The sequence below is a fragment of the Schistocerca americana genome, chromosome X (assembly GCF_021461395.2).
Source record: "Schistocerca americana isolate TAMUIC-IGC-003095 chromosome X, iqSchAmer2.1, whole genome shotgun sequence".
NCBI lineage: Eukaryota > Metazoa > Arthropoda > Insecta > Orthoptera > Acrididae > Schistocerca > Schistocerca americana.
In genome coordinates, this window is record NC_060130.1 from 876,321,095 (window position 1) to 876,328,545 (window position 7,451).

Here is a 7,451-nt window from a genome sequence, read left to right on the forward strand (position 1 = left end):
CTAATCCATCTGTAATGACCTAGCCGTCGACAGGACTTCAAACACTAACCTCGTCCTCCTCCATAATAACACCTCAGGACACTGCGACGTGTACATGTACAGCAGGTGGGCTGCGGCTTCACGTACCGGATGGTTCCACCTTGGAATAAGCGTTTGCATTAGGGTGACATGCACTCGCTTACTGTCACACTTCATTGGAATGCAGCGGACATCTTCACATCGTATAACACAAGGAACAGTGTCAGGTTGCAGTACTCAGCTGGACTGGTGTGGGCACATTGTCTCGTCTTGCTGACTTGCCACTGCGAAGTACCACTAGCTACTGTGGCACCGGCAGACAGCGTGGATGATACACAAGCTGGGCGCACCACTCCCCTTCTTCCATCTACTTGATCCTTAATAGCACTGCAGTGCATGACTCAGTTGTAGCGAGCCATGCCATTCTCTTGATAGTGCTGCCGTGGGCTAACTGTGTCTCTACTTGTGCTGTGGTGTCATCATTGTGTGAGACAATGACAACCACTGCAGATGGCACATCCTCTAGGCATACCAAACTTCATCTTCTTCCATCAGGTTCTTCCTTGACAGCACCGTGATGTATGACTAGTGACAGCGAGTCATGCATGCCTCTTGATAGTGCTGCATCAGGCAGGTTGTGTGTACGTACTGCCTGCAGTATTCGGAATTTCCCTCAACATTTAAGGTCACGACACCTCCACCTAAATCCATAACAGAGCGGTGGACACTCATGAAATCGGTCCCCAGTATAACTTCGAGATTCATCAAGGGAACAATTAAAAAATTCAGTTCAAAATCACATCCCTGACACTTAAAATAAACTCGATTCTGCCATTTAACATCCACACTTTTCCGGTAACGAAAGGATAGGCCAAGCGCCCGCCTCCTTGTATTTCCAAAATCACACATCACAAAATAGGGACTGCTGTTGTTGGGAATAAAAGATAGTGATAGATTTATAACAGAGATTGTAATAACAGGCTTAATGGCTGAAATTTTGTCGTTGGTGGGTTCCTGGAGCAAGCTTGCTTTAGCGTCTCCGAGGTAGCAAATGGTTCAAATGGCTCTGAGCACTATGGGACTTAACATCTATGGTCATCAGTCCCCTAGAACTTAGAACTACTTAAACCTAACTAACCTAAGGACAGCACACAACACCCAGCCATCACGAGGCAGAGAAAATCCCTGACCCCGCCGGGAATCGAACCCGGGAACCCGGGCGTGGGAAGCGAGAACGCTACCGCACGACCACGAGATGCGGGCTCCGAGGTAGCAATGAAGTGGTGATTTTCCCATACGACCATTTCACGAGTGTACCGTGAATATCAGGGATCCGGTAAAACATCAAATCTCTGACATCGCTGCGGCCGGAAAAAGATCCTGCAAAAACGGGACCAACGACTCAAGAGAATCGTTCAAGGTGACAGAAGTGCAACCATTTCACAAACTGCTGCAGATTTCATCGCTGGGCCAGAAACAAGTGTCAGCGTGCGAACCATTCAACGAAACATCATCGATATGGGCTTCCGGAGTCGAAGGCCCACTCGTGTTCCCTTGATGACTGCACAACACAAAGCTTTATGCCTCGCCTGCGCCAGTCAACATTGGACTGTCGATGACTGGAAACATGTCAACTGGTCGGACGACTGTCATTTTGAATTCTAATGAGTGGATGGATGTGTGTGGGTATGGAGACAACCTCATGCATCCATGGACACTGCTTGTTAGCAGGGGACTGTTCAAGCTGTTGGAGGCTCTGCAATGGTGTAGGGCGTGTGCAGTTGGAGTGATATGGGACCCCTGGTACATCTAGATACGACTCTGACAGGTGACACGTACGTAAGCACCCTTTCTGATCACCTGCATCCATTCATTTCCATTGTGCATTCCGATAATTCCAGCAGGACAATGCTACACCCCACACGTCCAGAATTGCTACAGAGTGGTTCCAGGAACACTCTTCTGAGTTTAAACACTCCAGCTGGCGGCCAAACTCCCCAGACATGAACATTATTCAGCATATTTGGGATGCCTTGCAACGTGCTGTTCAGAAGAGATCTTCGCCCCCTCATACTCTTACAGATTTATGGACAGCCCCGCAGGATTCATGGTGTCAGGTCCCTCCAGCACTACTTCAGACATTAGTCGAGTCCATGCCGCGTCGTGTTGCGGCGCTTCCGCGTGCCCGCGTGGGCCCTGTAAGATATTAAGCAGGTGTACGAGTTTCTTTACCTCTTCAATGTATGTCGATCCACATAAAAGCTCTGTTCACACGAATGCAACACGAGAATTTTATTTAATGAACAAGGAAATGTTATAAGTCGATTTCAGGCTATGGCCACCTCTGAAACCTCTATTAAGTTGGAGAAGTCGTATTCATTTAAACACTACTTTTTGTGTTCTTAGCTCGAACGATAGCTTAAAGCTACTTTATGAAACTTCGGACGAGTTCACTCGGTGGCGACGATCTTTGCCAACGAAGAGCTTTCTTTGCAGTGCGGCTACTTTGCGATACGGCTCCTTTGGCGTGCGGCAGCATACACTTTGACACGGAAGTTATTTCTCTGCGTTGCGTCGGCACATGTTGCGTAGGGGCCGGTATTTTTTTTGTAAACAACGAATCTACATAAAGTATACAAATTTTATGGCCACTTCGTTAGTAGTTGTTGCGATCTGTTACGGAGCGTTTCATTATTATCGAGGCTTATAACGTGTTAGCTGTTCTCATAGCGTAGATGAGAGTATGAGAGTGCTCAGCCTTTGGATCGGGTCCGATCCTTAGGCCCCTTTCACACTGGGAAACTGGTGACGGTCACTAGCGACGGTCACCGACAGAGATACATAGATTAGTTTGAACTGGAGCATTCACACCGGGACACTACACCGCCACACCGGGCCACTGTCACTAAGCAGTGACTTACCCTCTCAACATACAGTCACTGTGTTCACAGCAGTCACCGCCGGACATGCGTTAGTTTGAATTGGAGTGTTCGCACTGGGACACAGATCACAGACACAGCACTGCGGATTTGCCAACAGACAGGCCGTCATTTCTGAGACAGTGCCGCGAAACATTCATTATACCGGGTGATCAAAAAGTCAGTATAAATTTGAAAACTGAATGAATCGCGGAATAATGTAGATAGAGAGGTACAAATTGACACACATGCTTGGAATGACATGGGGTATTATTAGAACCAAAAAAATACAAACGTTCAAAATATGTCCGACAGATGGAGCTTCATCTGATGAGAATAGCAATAATTAGCATAACAAAGTAAGACAAAGCAAAGAAAATGTTCTTTACAGGAAATGCTCAATATGTCCACATCATTCCTCAACAATAGCTGTAGTCGAGGAATAATGTTGTGAACAGCACTGTAAAGCATGTCCGGAGTTATGGTGAGGCATTGGCGTCGGATGTTGTCTTTCAGTATCCCTAGAGATGTCGGTCGATCACGATACACTTGCGACTTCAGGTAACCCCAAAGCCAATAATCGCACGGACTGAGGTCTGGGGACCTGGGAGGCCAAGCATGACGAAAGTGGCGGCTGAGCACACGATCATCACCAAACGACGCGCGCAAGAGATCTTTCACGCGTCTAGCAATACTTTGTTTTTTTTGTTTTTTTTTTTTTTTTTGTTGTTGTTCTAATAAAACCTCATGTCATTCCAAGCACGTGTGTAAATCTTTACCTCTCTATCTACATTATTCCGTGGTTTATTAAGATTTCAAATTTATACTGAGTTTTTGATCACCCAGTATATTATACTGTACACATTGTAGCCATGAGTTTAGATTTCATTAACACGGAAGATTTTACAAGTGAAGGAGAATGTCGTCCCGCTATTTGGGATGTCAAAAGCGATGACTACAGCAAAAAAGCGGTGGCTAGGTGGGTAGTAACCTTCAACCACATTTGTATCCCTCGCCCCCTCTTCTTCTGCGTCTTAAGGCGTTCCGCTTTATGGTCCAAAAAATAGAGATAAAGTATTATTCTTCATTACAATTATTTACGCATATGTGGCTACTACAATTATTAATTTTATTTATTTATTATAATATTATTGAGGTACGAGTTCCTGACTCACTATAATTTTAAGTTCCAATCAGTTCAGTGAATACAATAATGTGACTTCTTACAGTTAACATAGTAACAATTGCACCACGCACATCACAAATACAATGCCAGATGAACAATGAGGCCTAACCACATTAACGTTCACGTAACATTTCTAGCAATTGCATTTTTTGCAGCTGCCAAGCCCCTTCACCTTCAGGGCTAACGAAGTAGTTTGCAAAGACATCTATGACACTGTTCGTAATATTTCTTCCACGGACTAAACGAGGTGACATGTCCTGCAATCCCTGAATAGTTAACATATCTTCAAACGACATACAGAGTATAAAACAATATTTTCTCCAGCAGATCATGTAGCAGTGGATGTATGTGTAATAAACGTTTTGTCTTCATTATCCTCCTCCTCCTCCTCCTGCTTAGAAGTGCCAACAAAAGTTCCTCCTCGCTCGAGTCCATTTCACTAACTAATCAGGTGGCAATACCTGCGGTGTCGGACACCGGTGATCCAGGAGTTTTCACCAAAATTACCGGTGACCGTCACTGACGACTGTCACCAGTGTCCCAGTGCGAAACGGGCCTTACTACCGCCCCATGTACAATTTTGCCAACGGCCTTGCCGCAGTGGTAACACCGGTTCCCATCAGATCACCGAAGTTTAGCGCTGTCGGGCTGGGCAAGCACTTGGTTGGGTGACCATTCGGTCTGCCGAGCGCTGTTGGCAAGCGGGGTGCACTCAGCCCTTGTGACGCAAACTGAGGCGCTACTTGACTGATAAGTAGCGGCTCCGGTCTCGTAAACTGGCATACGGCCGGGAGAGCGTTGTGCTGACCACATGCCCCTCCATATCCGCATCCAGTGAGGCTTGCGGGCTGTGAGGATGACACGGTCGGTACCTTTCGGCCTTCCAAGGCCTGTTCGGACGGAGAGAGTTATATCGTTTGTTTTGCATCGCTATGCATCCTAAAAAGCGTCATGTTCGTAGTGAAAATAGGACGTTTTTGACTGATTGGACTGAACAATATTGTTTTGCGTTTTCTGAGGCCTGGACCTGTTCCAATTTGCTTCATATGCAACAGAACTGTCGCTCGTGTTAGAAGTGCCAAATTAAAGCGACAGTACGAAACTACAGTTCCATAAAAAGAATTTTCTGTGTAGTGAAGCTCGTCAAGAAAAACTCCAGGCACATCTACCTTATTACAAAAAAAAAAAAAAAAAAAAAAAAAAAAAAAAAAAAAAAAAAAAAAAAAAAAAGGTACAACCCTCCTAGTTCGCTCTATGAGCGAGCAAGAAAAATCTGCAGAAGCAGCAATGCGTGTGTCTTGGTCGGTTAATAAACACCAGAAGCCAGTTGCAGACTCTGAGATAGCAAAAAAAAAAAAGTATGTTGGAAATGGCCGCGGCACTTTTCGAAGAGAAAAAGGATGTTGTTGCCGAAATTCGAGGTTGTCCATTGTCAGCAAGAAGTAATACAAGCAGAACCGAAATTTTGGCTGCTGACAATAAAAGTAGTTTGCTCGAACTTCTGCGGAAGGCGCCTTGCTACGCCATAGCACTACATGAATCATACGACGTTGTTGACGAGGAACGTCCATTATTTTCGTGCCCTTTCTGGATACTGAAAGTAAAGAATTTAGGGAAGAATTGCTAAAAATATTGTCGCTGAAAGGCCACATTAGCGGAGAAGATTTATTTAAGACTTTTTATGACTTCATGACAAAATTAAAAGTTGGCTACGAAGTCTTCCGCGACGTGTTTCTTGAATAAAAATCTCTCGGTGTACATGCCGCGCAAATTCAGAATAAAAATCCAAGCTTGCGACCACTACCTCCATGGTCGCCGTCAGGGCTAAAACTACTGTCGTGAACTAGCGAGGCATCCACTTTTATATGCAAAGGACGGCTTCTGATTGGCTGGAATACGTCATAGCAACAGCGATATGGCGCGTAGTGAAGTGGTGCCCTCTACTTCCATAGATGTAGTTTCTATCCTGCGTTGCTTGCAGCGCCATCCCTTGAATCAGGAGGTAAATTGCGAGAAGTTTTTCTCTGCAATTTTTCTTTATCCAGTGCACTCTTCCAAGTGTTGCTAAGTGCGCAGCCGTTGTCTCTCTTAAAGTTATTATCGCTAAGTCTAATTTCGACTGCTTCCTGGATCACAGAGTCCCAGTAATTCGATGCGTGGGGTATTACTCTGGTTTCTTCAAATAAAATCTTATGCTTGTTAAGCAGGCTATGTTCAGCCACCGCTGATTTTTCCAAATACCTGTATTTCAGGTGGCGCTGGTGCACGATGCAGCGGTCTGCAATGGTTCTTACAGACTGGCCCACGAAATTCTTGCCGCATTCGCAAGGAATAGTATAAATTCCCGGCACTCTTAAGCCGAGACTATCTTTGACTGATCTCAACATTTCCTTAATTTTCCTAGGTGGGCGGAAAACTGGTTTTATTCCTTGCCTCTTCCGTCGCCGAGCAGTGTGTCAGCAGTGTGCAAGTAGCAGCATTACTGCATTTACTAGGCAATCTTGTATTTTAATAACCGTTTAAATTTTTGTGTCGATTTGTTTGCACTCTCTGTAGATTAGTTCAGACGTTCTTTGCACAACAGTTTTTAGCATGGATAGGGACTGCAACTGCTGTGTTCGGATGCAGGCTGAGTTGGCATCCCTTCGCTCCCAGCTTCAGGCAGTGTTGGCTTCGGTCACACAGCTTGAGGCTGTTGCCAATGGGTATCACTGTGGGGTTCCGGATGGGGGTTTGTCGGGGACGGCCAGCTCGTCCCATGCATCCCCCGATTGGACTACGACTGTGGTTGCCCGGGATACTGCCTGCATTGAGGCTGATCCATCACCTGTGGTAGAGTGGGAGGTCGTCTCAAGGTGTGGCAGGGGGCGAAAGACATTCCGGAGGGCTGAACAGAAAGCCTCTCCAGTTTGTCTGACGAACCGGTTTCAGGCTCTGTCTCAGGCTGATACTGATCATCAGCCTGACATGACTGCTTGTCCTGTTCCAGAGGTTGCCCCTCAGTCTGCAAGATCCGGGTGGTCGCAGAGGGTGGGCTTACTGGTAGTTGGGAGCTCCAACGTCAGGCGCGTAATGGGGCCCCTTAGGGATATGGCAGCAAGAGAGGGGAAGAAAACCAACGTGCACTCCGTGTGCATACTGGGGGGAGTCATTCCAGATGTGGAAAGGGTCCTTCCGGATGCCATGAAGGGTACAGGGTGCACCCATCTGCAGGTGGTCGCTCATGTCGGCACCAATGATGTGTGTCGCTATGGATCCGAGGAAATCCTCTCTGGCTTCCGGCGGCTATCTGATTTGGTGAAGACTGCCAGTCTCGCTAGCGGGATGAA

General features: G+C 46.3%; 1 pseudogene; it reads left to right on the plus strand.

Moving 5' to 3' along the window:
• The first annotated feature begins 4,704 nt into the window (after positions 1 to 4,704).
• LOC124557165 lies at positions 4,705 to 4,822 on the plus strand (annotated as a pseudogene).
• The last annotated feature ends 2,629 nt before the right edge of the window (positions 4,823 to 7,451 follow it).